A 14,606-nucleotide genomic window follows, 5' to 3' on the forward strand; every position below is an offset into this window, starting at 1 on the left:
CATTCAGCAGGGAGAGGATTTTGCCCGAGGTGCCTGCAGATGTTCCAAGAGATGCCCCAAGGCCCTGCAGATCACCAGGAGTGACTCCACTCACTTCCTTCAGCGCTTCCTTCTGCCTCGCTGCCCTTCGGAGCCATCCCAAGGAATCCTTGCTGGCTGGCCAAGCCTCGGCAGTGCCTGGAGCTTCCCTGTCCCACCTGCTGCCATCCTCCATCCCTGCCAGGGGGCCCTCAGCTCTGCTCTGTGAGGCTGGCGGGATGCTTCCCAGCTCCCGGAGAGAATTCCAGGGTGTGTTTACGAGCTGCAAGCCCAGGTCATGAAGATTTTCATGAGGATTTTCTTCCAATAGAGAATTCCAGGCAGAAGAAGGGGTTTCATCCCCCAGGAAGTTCTGGAACACTGTGCCAAGAGTCTCAGGCATCAAAACACACCTGTGCCTCGTCTCTGCTACTGTCCTGACTCGTCACTGGATGTCAAAGCGGTCGTGGAATCCTGGAATCATCGTTTCTGCGTTCCAGGGGTTCTCCCGGCAGGGCTCTGATCCCGCCCTGTCAGCGAGAGCTGTGTCTGCCTCCCTCCCTCCGGGGAGAAATGTGTTTGTAATAACACTCCTCTCCCCGAGATGGGAACCAACAGGTTTGAAAATAATTCCCAGGACTTGTGTTCCCGTCGCGCGCTGATAAAATGGCTGGTTGGGAACCGGCTCTGATGTGACGGAGCCTTAAATTACCGGAGTTTGATGAGCCTGGTGCACACGTACGGAAACTGTCACCAGGAATTCTCCCCATCCAGACTTTATATAATAAGGGAGGGATTAATCAGGAGTGGAGGTCTGCAAATATTTGCCTGTTTCCATAGCAATGGGGAGCCCACACACACAATAAATACCTTTTCCCACATGCGTTATCATCGCTGCCTAATCATATAATCACCAAGCCATGGCTCAGGCGGGGCCGGGAGGAGAATAAACACCATTAATTAACAGATTTATCAGCTAGAGGAGGAGGAGGAGGTGGCAAACGAGGAATGGAGCGGAAAACGCGCTTTGGAGCAGGTTTGGGCCTTTCTCATTTCTCCAGGAAACTTCGCAAACTCTTAATTAGCTCACCAAATCCTCTCTGTCTTCTTCCAAAAATAAAACTTCTGACAACTGTTCAAACCACGCCGCACTCTCACCCACCAAACACACATTTCAGTACAAATATAAAGCCATGGCGGGGAAGTGTCAGAGGCATTGCTTCGAAGGAGGGAAAGTGAGACTTTTGGCATCGCTCGCGAAATCCGACGAGTTGTCTCCCGGAGCGGGACGCGGATTGTCTGGAGCTGCAGGGAATGTGGCACATGACAAAGGAGTGACACTTGGCCAGCCAGCGAATTAGTAACGTTTGCATGCAGCAGCTCCGCTTGCCTGAAATAATCCCTCCTGGCATTTCCAAACACCTTTTCCCAGGGTGGCAAGTCCGGCCTGCTCGTCCTAGTGGCAATGGAGCATCCAAACCCAAAGGGATTTTTGGGATTAAACCTGGTGCTGTTCATTCCTCCCTCCATTCTGAATCAAAGGGGGCTGTTGCCGGTAAAGTAGCAAAGTTCTGAGAGCTGCTTTGGTTTCCAAGGGCCAGCAGGAGCCAGAGGGTTCAGCTTGGAGTTTCCAGGGATAAAAGCACCTCGGGCTGCTCCCGCTGCCAGGGGTGAGGAGCAGCCATCCCAGGGGATTGTTCCCGTGAGCACCGAGGGGATCACGGAACGAACCGTTCCATGGCTTTTGCTGGGGGTAGGAAGGGACCTTAGAGCTCATCCCATGCCACAGGCAGGGACACCTTCCACTATCCCAGTCCCACCTGTCCTGGGACACTGCCAGGGATCAGGGGGATCCACAGGCGCTCTGTGGCACTCCTTGGATCGCAGGCTCCTGGTTTATTATTTCCCACTGAACATGCCATGATTTTGGGGCTGCTGGAAGTGCCAGAGGTGTCACCCTGGAGACTGATCCTCCTCACGGGATGCTCCCATCGCCCTTTCCAAGACTTCTCCTCCCAGCGGCAGGAACAGATTTTTGGAACGAATGGGAGCATTTCCACCCTGTTAGTGCCACGCTGAGGAGGCGAGAGTCCCTGTGCCCTATCCCAGAACTCCCAGGGCAGCCGGGGAGCCGTGCTGGTTCACGGCCCGTTCCCATCCGCGGGAGGAGCGGAACCCGGAGCTGGGCTGCGCCACTCCCAATCTCCGCTGACATCTGAGTAATGTGGATTTTGCTTCGATGACAAGCTCATTATGGAGCATAATTGCGACGCAATCTCCTGGTAAACACTGGGTTAAAGCCCCTGGAAGATGCTTGTTCCTCTCGTTATTAATTAGCACGTGTCCACTCCGCCAGATCCAGAGCCCAAACTTCATTTGTTATGTTCAGCCAAATGCATGAGTAGCTTTGGAGTAATTATTTTCCAACATCATCTAATACCTCTCTGCACATCAATTAAAAATCCTCTTAACAAGGAACTGCATTTTGTTTGAGATCAAATGCCTCGTCCAAAGCTGTATCAATCATGTAGAGCTAATTAGTGGGTCTGCTTTATATCATTTGTTTTACTTTATTATTCTATTATGCATTTCCTAATGAAACCAATTGAACAATTTTGAAATCTTTGTTCAATTAATTGAAGGCTTAAAGGCCAGCTCCCTTTTTTTTGGCTTTAAAAAGCACGGATGCAAAGGGAAATAAAATTCCCTGCGTGTTTTATATCTATTTCTTTCCTGGGGTAAATTCTCCACAGCTGCTTTTAAGGTTTTAGCACTATTTTTATGTCACTTGCAAATACCTCCTGGCTCAGCAGCCCCTGGAAGGCCTTTGTTCACAGGCAGGTGATGGCAAAGGGCTGGAACAACAGGAGAAAGATCTGTGGGAGCTGATCCCGAGCCCAGAGCTGCCACATCCTAAATTATTGCTGGTGGACACGGACGTTTTCCAAGCTAGTTGCAAAAAAGGAGCTTTGGAGAGGATGCTCAGGGTAAATATTTGCTGTGGGAAAAGCGGCTTTGAATGCCTTGCTCTTAGAAAAGGAGTGGATCCAGCGTTTTGGGAAGCTCCGAAGAGTCAGTGCTGTCAGTGCCGCTGTCCAGGAGCTCCTCACTCCGTGCTTTCGAGAGGAAGGCTCTCCAAGGAGGACCCTGCTCAGCCAAGCTCAGCCTCCAGCAGCTCCAGCAGCTGGAGCTGGAGCTGAGCAGCACGAACTGCTGGGAACCTCCAGGCCGTCGTGCAGCTCTGTTTTCCAGACACCATAAGGAGAGGGAGAGTCCCGGCCGGGATTAGAGCCGTGTTGATGAACAAGCAATAGTGGAGCATCCCCAAAATCAAATTGCAGCTAGAGGGAGGGAGAGCTGTGACAAGGGAGAGACTGGAAGGATGGGACAAGGCTGTTAAAAAGCATCTCCATCCCAGCAGGCCGATGGCACCTGGACTGTGTCACCCCGCTGCGGCAGCAGGATCGGGGCAGTGCCAAACTGCAAATCCTGGGGACAGTTCTGGGCTCCTCAGGACAGGAAAGAGCCCGAGCGGCTGGAGCGTGTCCAGGGAAGGGAACGGAGCTGGGAAGGGGCTGGAGCCCCAGGAGCAGCTCAGGGAACTGGGAAAGGGGCTCAGGCTGGAGCAAAGGAGGTTCAGGGGGGACCTTGTGGCTCTGCACAAGTCCCTGACAGGAGGGGGCAGCTGGGGGGGTCGGGCTCTGCTCCCAGGGAACAGGGACAGGAGGAGAGGGAACAGACCCCAGGAGGAATTTCTCCATGGAAAGGGTGGGCAGGCCTTGGAAGGAGGTGTTGGAGTGCCAGTGGTCCAAACTTCCAGCTCCCCAGCATTTCTGGGACACATGGGCCGTGGCGCAGCACAGCTCAATCAATGCCCCACCGGAGCCGCTCGTGCTGGTGGAGGAGCAGGAATTCTGTGCAGCCAGGCTGCCTGAGCAGCCCCTCTGCAGCCACAGTGAACGCTTCTCAGCTAAATCAAACTGACAAATCAGCAGATGCTGAGGGGCTCGCAGCAAATGGACTGTGTTTCCTTTTTCATATGGAGAAGGAGGGTAAAAATAAGAATGACTTTCACATGCCGTCAGATTGCTTGGGAGAAATCAAGGGATATAGAAGCATTGGAGCAGAGGGAATTCAGATTTAGACCTCTTGAAATCTGGGGTTCAAGCTGAGTTTCTACTTCTCGGTAATAAAAGAAACTACTCCTTGTGTTTGTTCCGAGCTGCGTTTAAAGGCACAGGTCTGTCAGAAAGGAGCCCTGGTCCCGGCTGCTGTTCCAGCGGGAGCCACCTGTGCATCCCCCTGGATACACAGGGATCCGGCCATGCTCTCACGCATGCCCACCACGTTGTGAGCCAGCTCAGGGGTGGGCAGTGGGATCCCAGAGCTGACTCAGAATCGCGGGACGGGTCGGTTGGGAGGGACCCTAAAGCCCATTGCATTCCAACCCTTTGCCATGGGTGGGAGCAGCTTCCACCAGAGCAGAAACTGACTGGGAATATTTATGGATTCCCTGTGAGCAGTCAGTGAGCTGAGGCTCGATGTTTGTTGTGCACACAGGTTGCCCTCAGTTCAAGCTGTAACAGATGGCGTGGAACGGCACCCGAGTGCATCCCGACTCAGCTGCTCTCCCGGAGGCAGCGCCGCTGGACACAGCCCCTCGGACACGGGTGGTCCCAGGCCCGGCAGAGCCGTCTGATGTCCCCTCCCCAGGTAGGAAGGGCTTTGGTGTCGGGACATTTGGGAGCCATTAGGATTCCTCACGCATACACAGCCTGTTTTCCGTCTCTGCCCGTTCGGGAGGGACGCGGGGGAAGCATCCTTTTTGGATTATCCCAGCATCCTGTTTGGAGAGTTCTGGCCAGAAAGAGCAGCTCCAGTTCACTTCCAGCTATGAAACAAAAGCAGATGCACACAAAGCCCGAGATCTCTTGGTGTCAAAAAAGAACTGAGCTCCCCTGTCTTTGGGGCCTTGGTCACTTCTGAGCCTAAGAAGTGTCACAGGAGAAAAATCCCAATAATAAGTGGAGTGCTGAACTGATGTGAGCGGGAGGAAAAGCAGGGAAAAGGCTGTTTTGGAATTCTGCAGTGTTTAATTCTCTTTGGGGGGTGATGGAAACAGCCCTTCTGAGGGCGTAAATCCTTCCCACGCTTGGATTTCAGCCAGAGGAACACCGGGTTCCAACAATGCCTCTGGATACACAGCAAGGTACAGGGCAGAAAGTTCATGGACATCTGGGCAACCTGGGCTGGTGGAAGGGGTTGGAATGAGATGGGCCTTCCCATCCCATGCTCCTGCTCAGCTGCAGCCTGCCCTTGGCAGCACTGAGCTTTCCCTGGATGGTGCCTGTGCCTCGATGGGATGCCCAGAGCAGAGGTTCTGCCCTTTAGGAAGCCCGGATGAGCAAATTTATCTGGAGTGTGTGGTGCTGGCAAATCCCAAACACCCCCAGGAGTCTGCAGCTCCACTTCCAGGTGTGCCTGAAGTTCCCTGGATCCCGTGTGCAGCGTGTCTGTGCTCACATGAACGTCCCAAGGATTCAGGTCCCATCTCCAGGTTCCGGCACGTATTCCCTGGCTGGGAGACCGGACAGGGCCCCCCCCGCGTGCAGCGGCTCCGGGGTGGATTTGCAGAGAGCTGTGCAATAAAGGCGCTCTGGAGCTGGGCTGGCACAGGCAGTGGTGCTGCCAGCTGCTCCGACTGAGGGAGGAGGGCATGGGAACGGCTCCGACGGGAGGCAGAAATGGAGCAAACGCACCAGGAGTGCACGCAGGGAATTAAAGAAGGGGTTAAAAAATCCTGGGCGGGAGCTCACCTCTGCCCTGAGGGTGTTACTCAGCCCGCACGGCATTTAAGCCCCATTTCCAGTCTTAAAATAGGGCTTAAGTAGGCCAGAAGTGCCGGTAACCTCGTGCTGCCCCAGCTCGGGGATGTTTGCAGCTCGAGTGAGCACTGAATTCTTGCTCGGCCCGGCGGAACCCTCCTGGCACCGAGCCCTGAGCAAGGTTTGGTGAGGATGGCTGGCTCCAGCCGGGATCCGGGAGCCCGAGCCTGCCCGGCATGAACCCAACGGAGTCAGGAGCGCTCCGGTCCAGCTCGGAGCATCCTTAGCGCATCCCGGGCAGGAAGGAAAATCAGCCGTAGGATTTTGCCTCCCTTTCCTCATGTTTCCCCTCTGCTCTGCGAGTTTAGGATATTGGGAAGAAAATGCAGGCCTCTCCTCACATTTTTCTTAGGGACAACAGCTTGTGGTGTCTTGACAATGAACCCAGACAAAGGCAGGGACTGGTCCCCCTCCCGTTCCTGGTCCGCACCGCCCGGGATCTTCTCCTTCCCCTCAGCCAGAACAGCCATCTGGAAATTAATGTGGAACAAAGTGTAAAGGGAGAATATTTTTGTGATCTAATCCTGTAGGTCCCATTATTTAATTTATTTATACAAAGCAGGGAACGCCGAGACAGATGCAGGAGAGAGCTCGAGAGGCAGCGAGGACATTGTTCAGCTCTGCTCCTCTAAAGAGCCAATTATTCCCCTTCAAGTCCTTTAGTTTCAGGGGCTGCCGGAGTCGTTGGAGGGATAAAAGTGGGAGCCTTTCATCTGGAGGATTCAAGTGCCAGTCCTCCAGGCAGACCAAAGCCACATGGAGTGGGTTGGCTTCTTTTCCTCCTTAATGCATTATTCTGGAATGGGATTATTAAACAGTAGTGAATACAGAATTTAAATTTGCACCATTGACAGCTGATTAATTTCTTTTTTTTAAGCAAAAAAAAACCCAATTTCACTCATCATCAAAAATATAAATTAAATCCTTTAAGGGAAGTTCCAAGGAAAAGCACAATGGTTGCTACTTTCCCTGACTCCAACGCTCCTTGCTGTAATTCCGCATTAAGGGGAATTTTCTTTTAGCTACCAAATAAAATCCAGATTGCAGTCCTTGAAATGAGGTAACTGGAGGTGTCCTGCCCCATGAATCCCTCACAGCAGGTGTCAAGGAGCTCCTGCACACCTGGAATTCCCCAGGCCCCTGGCTGGAACTGAGCCCCAGCCTCTGGCACATCCATACCCATCCATAACCGCCCACACCCATCCATACCCATCCATACAGTCCACACCATCCATACCATCCACACCCCATCCATACCATCCACACTCATCCATACCCATCCACACCCATCTTCACTGCCAGGCAGCCTTAGGAATAATAAAAGGAATGACTCCATGAATCCAAACCACAGCCAAATTGAGGGAATGTGGTTTATTAAGTGGTCGTATCCCAAGCCACAGTGTTTCTTAGAGCACATCCCAACTCCACTTTGGAATGGATTTAATTCAGTTTCACTCTCAGAAAATTAAGTTATTCCCAATTAATGCCACTTTAATTCCAAACGTAGCTGTTTCTACCATGGCCTAATGCAACCCATTCTTTCTTAATTCCCACCTTTTCCTAATTCCTATCTACTTTCCCACGTGTCCTGTTGGAGAAAGTCCCATCATCTAAGCATGGAATGGTCTGGGTGACAAAAGACTGGAAAATCGTCATTAAATATAAAACCCTCCCCCGAATCTTTAAGTAAGAGATTTATTGAGCAGTGCCCTTGGTTTTCCAGCAAGCTCCCGGTCTGTATTCCCCCCTGGAAAAACCACCAGCCGGATCATGCGGCATCAGTGTTGTTGTGCTGACTCGGCGGAAGTGTAATGATTTCCATCCATCTCGGGGAGCTGCAGCGAGCCAGAGAACCACTGCTGGCACCGCACACCTGTCCCTGGGACAGGTACAGCAGAGTAATTGCCGCGTCCTTCCCGCTCGGCGCGCAGCTGCCCGGGATGGCTGCTAATAAAGATGCATGGCTGTGCCGGCTCCCAGCTGCGCTCCCGAGCAGGAGCGGAGCCGCGCCCGGACTCAGACCTGCTCTCCTGTTAACACTTTCTGCCTCATTTCCCAGCCTCGAGACATCGGCAGGAATCCCCTTTTTGTGGAACTCGGGGAGTAGAACGCTGTTGTTGATTGTTGTTTGTTGTTATGGTGGTGAATCGTGGAATGTGCCACATTCCAGCCGCGGGTAATGAGGCAAAGGAGGGTTTAACCAGTTCATGGATTGGGGATGGATTTAGATCACAGAGCCACGGAATCCCAGAATGGTTTAAGTTGAGGGGATTTTAAGGATCATCTCATTCCACCCCATCCATGGGCAGGGACACCTTTCACTATCCCAGGTTGCTCCAAGCCTCACCAGGAGACCCTGACTGCTCACAGCCAGCACACAGGGAAATACAGCATCCCGTAAAAAGTACACAGCTCTGGGAAAAAGAGGAATCCTGCAGCACCTTCCAGCTCTTCACGTGGACTTGGGAATCCAAGGGATTAGGGGGTTTAGCTGTAAGCCCAGCTCAGGCTGCTGCAAGCAGCACTTCAAACTCCTAATTTCCCAAAATCTCCATATTACCCGGTCAAGATCTTTGAGCAACCAGCAGATTTCCCCAGACTGTTAATCCCCCATTTCATCCTTTCCTGGGCTTTTTTCGGAGGCTGAGAAATGTAATCCTAATTTAATCCTGGCTGGAACGCCGTGAGGAAGATGGAGGGGCAGGGCTGGAGTGGGAAGATCTCCACAGCCATGGGGTTCAGTAGGAAAGGATTTCCCAGAAATTCCCTTTGTATTCCCGAGGTCAAGAGAGTGACCCCACAGCCCTGCTGGGTGGGTGGGGCAGAAAGGGAATTCGAGGGACACTGGTGGATTTTCCCCCCATGGCATTCCCTATGGGGAGGGTCCCTATGGACACAGCAAGGAGATGCTGCTGGGAAGCTGGAAGGTGAGCGGAAAACTCAGATATCTCTACCAAGAAGAGCCTTGGAGACAACCTCAAGTCATTTAATCACTGATCTGCCTCGGTGCCAAGGGGAACATCCTCAGGTCCCTGTGGGCTTGACATACTCGCAATATTCCAAGAACTTTCATTCTCCTTGTCCCTCTCCTCCTTTCTCACTGAAGAGCTCATCTCTTTTTTTGGTGGGAATAATAGATGGAGATTGAGAACCCAGAATAAATCAGGAGCTGGACTCTGCTGCTCCTTGTGGGTCCCTTCCAGCTCAGGAGATTCTGTGATTCCGTGATCTTCCTTCGTTCATTGAGATTCCAAATTCCACAGTGCTGGATAGTGGCTGTGGCTGTGCAAATTCCATCGCCTGCCTGTTCATTCCAGAGTAACCCCACGTTCCTTGTGCTTCCTCCCTCCCTGAGCCATCCCAGCTCCGGCCCGTGCTTGGCTGTCCGTGTTCCCCTGGAAGGAGGGAGCCCCATTCCCACCTCCCACCCTTTCTGTCCAGCTGCCGGGATAATTCACTGCTGGTGCTGCTTCCAGGACAAAGCATTTTTCATGGTTATTTTTCTATTCCAAGGGAAAAGAGAAGCTTTCCCTTCCCGTGCTTATTTAGACTGCTCAGGTTTAGGTGGAGCTGTAGGGCTCAGGGTCTGGCTTTGGGGGGTAAATAGGAACAAAACCAGGAAATGTGACATCCCAAGAAGCAAGTGGAGAGAGGAACCCAGAGGTCTCAGCCTCCAACCCACTTACTGGAGCCGGGATTTAGGGACTTTGCAGCGGGGATTAGTGGGATGAATCACCTCACTTCCCCCGAAGATTCGCCGGGGCTGCGATTTGTGCCTGCTAAGCCGCTATAATGATGAACAATCCTTTTTATTAACGGGCCTAAAAATAGCAACGGCAGCCAGACCTTACATAAAGCACGAGTGACATGTGCCAGCTCCTGCCCCAATCCCCCGAGAGCCGCTCCAGTCCGGGAGACGCCGGCACCAAACAACTTCACTGGAGGGAAGAGGGAAACACGGGGTAGAGCTGCTCCGGTGGCTCGCTCTGAGCGCCCTCAGCACAGGGGCAGGACCTCCCCTTGGGGATTTTCCCACCAGACAATGTGTGATTTTGGGGCTCTGGGAGCGTAGGAGCAGCATGTGCACTTGGGCACCGATCGGCACAAACATCCCTGTCAGGACAGCCCACATCCCACCACCACGGCTCCACGCCCACAGCAGGATTTCATCCCAATTTTACTGCTCGCCTGCCCCTTCTCAGTGTCCCTCTTCACCCCTGGTATAGCAGTGACCTCTCAAACACACCAGTGCCTGCTTCCTCGTTTTTTCCATGGGTTTTAAGGGGACGCCCTGGGATCCCCACTGGTCTGTAGGCAGCTCTGAGTCCTTGGAGTCATTCTCAGGGATGCCTTGGAGATCATCTGAGCACCTCCTGGAAGCAGCGTGTCCCCTTTCCACGGGGTCTTTGGCACTCCAGTTGTGCCTTCGGGAACCAACCCTCACCAGCTTTGCCTGAAATAAAATGGGGATGAAACAAAAGAGGGAATTCTGTCACTCCCCAAAGAAAACGGGCACAGATCAACCCTGGGGAGAACTCCCAGCTCTGGGGGAATCCTTCCCCAGCAAGCTCTGACTGCCTGAACCAGCTTAAAATGCTGCAAACCCCCAGTATCCAAAGCCTTGACAGCTTTTCCCCAAGTCTCTGCTGCTCTCCGTAACTTCCAAGACCAAATTAGCAGCGCAATCATGAGAAAAGGAATCGGAGCCTTCTCCAAGCTGTCAAGTGCATTTTGCTGGATGATTAATTGGCAGAGCTCCGGCCAAGCCCTGGGTCCTGCTAAAGGCCATGCCCTTGACTTGCACCTGCCACTGATTGCAGAAAATGGATGTCTTCACTTTTCCCTTTTTTTCCTCCCCTTTTTTTCGGTGCAGCTGTTAAACTGCTTTAAGGAAATCTTATTTATCTCGACCAGGAACTCGAACTTCTTCTCAAATCTCAGGAGGCTGAAATGAATGTAATTCTCTGCCTCAGCCTGACTTACAGAAGCAACATTTTAGGATCTTTAGGAGAGCTGCGCTAATTGACATGATTTTTGTTCCTTGTCTAGGAGCTGGGATGTTCCTGTGCTTTGCGGCCTCCACACAGCCACCACAAGGTGCCAGAGTGGGATCTGTCCTCCCCGGGTGCTGCAAAGGGTGAGTGCAGCAGAAAGGGGGGAAACCACAATAAAGTGGGGTTTTGCCTATTGGATTCAGTGGAGGAGTGAAGGAGAAGAAGTTTTTACCTTTGCTGTTGAATTTTTTGGCAGACACCAAGGCAAAAAGGGGTAAATCCACTGGCAGGTGATTTGGTGTCACAGGGATTCACTGATGGGGAAGAATCTGGGGACGTGGCACTCAGGAAAAGCCTTCTGAGCTCCCCAGGGAAACGCAGCGATTCCCAAACAATGGGCCAGGAGATCCTGGCAGGAATGGTCTGGAATGGCAGCTCTGAGCTGGGGCCAGTGGGAGGTGGCCCTGCATTTGAGGATTCCAGCTCCCCTCTGACATACACCTGGGGGTGACCCTTTGATCCCCAAGAGGAGGAGGAGGGAAGGGTCATTCCCAGGCTGCTCACTCCTAGGAAATGTCCTGTAGCATTTCTCTGCTCCCAGGAAGTTCCCACATTCCCACACCCTCCGAATCCTCGGGAATCACAGAAACAGGGCCTTTAAGAGCCGAGCCTAATATTGCAAGCCTCGCAGTGGATTGGAAGGGTTGGGAACAGTTGTGCTCTATAAATAACTCCTCCGTGGAGCCCATCTGCAGCTCCCATCTTTCCAGGCTCTGGAGGCACGGCGCAGGCAGGCCTGGGAAGTGGGAGCTGCTCATTAGCGCGGGAGCTGAGGGCAAGGACAGCTCCTGGGTTCTGGGGGCTCCTGCCCGGGCCTGCGATCACGTGGGGGCAGCAGGTAGGTGACAAACAATGGGACAATGCAACACTGCTTCCTATAGTGAGTGGGAAGAAAACACTCCAAAGCCAAGGGGGAGAGGCTTTGAGCATCCTTTGGATGGCACTGGGAAGCCATTCCCTGTGTCCTGTCCCTCCATCCTTGTCCCCAGTCCCTCTGCAGCTCTCCTGGAGCCCCTTCAGGCCCTGGCAGGGGCTCTGAGGTCTCACTGAATCCTTCCCTTCTCCAGGCTGAGCATTCCCAGCTCTCCCAGCCTGGCTGTCTGGGTGACACCATTCCTGTAGATATCTCAAACCCTCCCCGTGTGTTTGGAAGTCGCTTGGGGCTCCTTTGGGAGAGAAGCCTTTAGCACGGATAACCCTGAGGCCTGCACGTGCTCCGAGGTGAGCCGGGAGTTACTCCTGGGAGTAAGGAGCCTGTTCCCTCCCGTGCTCACACATGGGACAAAACAGGAGAACAAATCCCAGCCCCATTCCCATTGATCCTTTAAAAGCCAATCTCTGCATGCGTTTAACCGGGAAAGCAACATCTGCTGCGCTCAATCCAGGTGTTTTATGTCCCTGTCATTAATTGGAGGGGACATTATGTCATCATACATCAACGGGGAAAGTTGGGTAAAGTGCCACTTATCTCGGGGGCTGTCATTAATCAGCTCCCTTTCATCGGGAGCCCGTGCCGCTGCTGTCAGGGGCTGTGTGACACCTTGGAATGTTTTCCTTCTCCTTTCCAGGTGGTTTGGAATTAACGGTGTGGAAACCTCACACACACACCATGGTCACCGAGGGCTCTGCTCCTCGCTCAGGCTGGGAGGGATTCTAAGGATCATCTCTGCCATGGGTGGGGACACCTTCCCCCGGAGCAGGTTGTCCAGCCTGGCCTGGAACACTTCCAGGGATGAGCCATCCACAAACTCTCTGGGCAGCCTGGGCCAGCCTGGCAGAGGCTGTGCCCTGGCACCGCGTGGGGTGCCCGGGAATGCAGGGAATGTCATTCCCCTGGGACGCGGGAGCGGCCAGGGGGCCGGATCCCATCCCCAAATCCACACCCCAGCCCTCCAGCGGTGGCATCCGGCACGGCCCCGGGAAGCGCGTGTGGAGAACAGCCCGAACTGATGGGGAATTGTGAGTCAAACAAATTGAGTGTGACAGAAAAAAAGCCAAGCCTTGACTGGATTTGCTTCCTGGGAATGACACGAAGTCAAGTATCTTATTAAGTTCAAGAGAATTACATTTTCCATGCTCCAGCGAGAGACACGGGCCCTTTGGAAAATCATAATGAACGGCTTTCTGCCGCCCTCATTTACATACCTTTGATAAATGGCTGTAACCAGATTAGGGAGATAAAATAACCAGTCTATTAATTACAATGATTATTATTTAATAGAAAATGGGATTCTGGGCGCTGCGGCTGGGAAGAGGGAGGCTTAGCAATGCATTATATGGATGTGGTGGTTTATCTTTAGGAGTAAGATAAGTGTCCGGCTCTTCTGCAATCTGAAGAATATGTTCATTACCTGGGCAAGATTTATAAGTATAATTGAGTGTAATATTTTAACACTCTTTGCCTTATTTGGTGGACAAGGCCGGGCTGCTGCTTTAATTAAGCTGGGTAAAACCTTCATGAAGTTATCAAACAGGGGCCCATTTGGATGGAAATGACTGCCTTATGTGAGAAGTTTGGGAGCTGAAACAATCCCAGTCTTGCCCGAGCTGAAGGGGGGCTGCTGTGATCGACGTTGCTCTGTGCATTTGAGGGATGTCTTGTGGAAATCTAAATCAGCGCGGCCAGAAGGCCCAGGGAGTGCCTGACCCCTGGGCTGGGCACCGCTGAGGCCAAACCTCTAATCCTGGGATCAGTTCTGGGCTCCTCAGGACAGGAGAGACATGGAGTGTGTGCAGGGAAGGGAACGGAGCTGGGAAGGGGCTGGAGCCCCAGGAGCGGCCGAGGGAGCTGGGAAAGGGGCTCAGGCTGGAGCAAAGGAGGCTCAGGGGGACCTCCTCACCTTGGAGGTGTCCAGGGAAGGCCTGGACGTGGCGCTCAGTGCTCTGGGCTGGGGACAGGGTGAGGATCGGGCACAGCTTGGACCCGATGAACCTGGGAGTCTTTCCCAAGCTCAGTGATCCTGTGATCAGCTGGCCAGCATGGCCAGTGCTCCTGCATCCACAGGCCGTGCATCCCTCCTTCCTCCCTCTCCTGCTCACAGCACCCTGAGCAAGGGCCACTGAGTCAAAACAACTTTTCCCAGGTCGCGTTTGGCTGGAGCACACAGCGAATAGGCAAAGCAGGCGCGGGCAGGAGCCGGACCCGGTGCAGGGGCCTGGGAAGGGCCTGTGAGGGGCCGCGGGGGTGTCCCGCGTCCCGCCCTACCTGCCAGTGGGAAAGGGAATGAAAGATAAATGGTGCCATCTGCGCCCGCACATGCCACGGCGGCAGGGGAGGCGAAATGCTAAGTAGAGCACGAGACGTGTCTGGCAGAGTCACCTATGCATAAAATGAGCCTCCCCGCCGTGCCCGGGAGCCGCGGCCATCCTCCGCCTCCCGCCGCGCCCGGGCCGCTCCCGCGGGGTCCTGCGGCTCCGCGCCCGCGGCCACGCTCGGGCTGGGCCGTGTCCCCCTGTCCCCGCTCCCCGCTCGGGCTGGGCCGTGTCCCCCTGTCCCCGCTCCCCGCTCGGGCTGGGCCATGTCCCTCTGTCCCCGCTCCCCGCTCGGGCTGGGCCATGTTCCCCTGTCCCCTCCCCGCGGTTCTGTCCCTGCTCCCCGCTCAGGCTGGGCCATGTCCCCCTGTCCCCTCCCCGCGGTTCTGTCCCTGCT

The 14,606-nt window shown here is 53.8% G+C and overlaps 2 long non-coding RNA genes across 3 annotated transcripts in view; one reads left to right on the forward strand and one right to left on the reverse strand.

Moving 5' to 3' along the window:
* Nucleotides 1-14,606, forward strand: part of LOC121661374 — a 107,251-nt gene that overhangs the window by 63,785 nt on the left and 28,860 nt on the right. For both annotated transcript variants that reach the window (XR_006014942.1, XR_006014943.1), the window contains exons 7-8: nt 4,579-4,731; nt 10,953-11,040. This is a non-coding gene — a long non-coding RNA (uncharacterized LOC121661374). The remainder of the gene's footprint in view (nt 1-4,578; nt 4,732-10,952; nt 11,041-14,606) is intronic.
* LOC121661375 overlaps nt 9,694-14,606 on the reverse strand; it is a 6,204-nt gene continuing 1,291 nt past the window's right edge. Inside the window, exon 2 of the long non-coding RNA XR_006014944.1 lies at nt 9,694-10,356. This is a non-coding gene — a long non-coding RNA (uncharacterized LOC121661375). The remainder of the gene's footprint in view (nt 10,357-14,606) is intronic.

Source organism: Corvus kubaryi, unplaced genomic scaffold, assembly GCF_017639235.1.
Source record: "Corvus kubaryi isolate FWS band 111438036 unplaced genomic scaffold, C.kubaryi_AGA036_p1.0 37149, whole genome shotgun sequence".
In the NCBI taxonomy this organism is placed as follows: domain Eukaryota; kingdom Metazoa; phylum Chordata; class Aves; order Passeriformes; family Corvidae; genus Corvus; species Corvus kubaryi.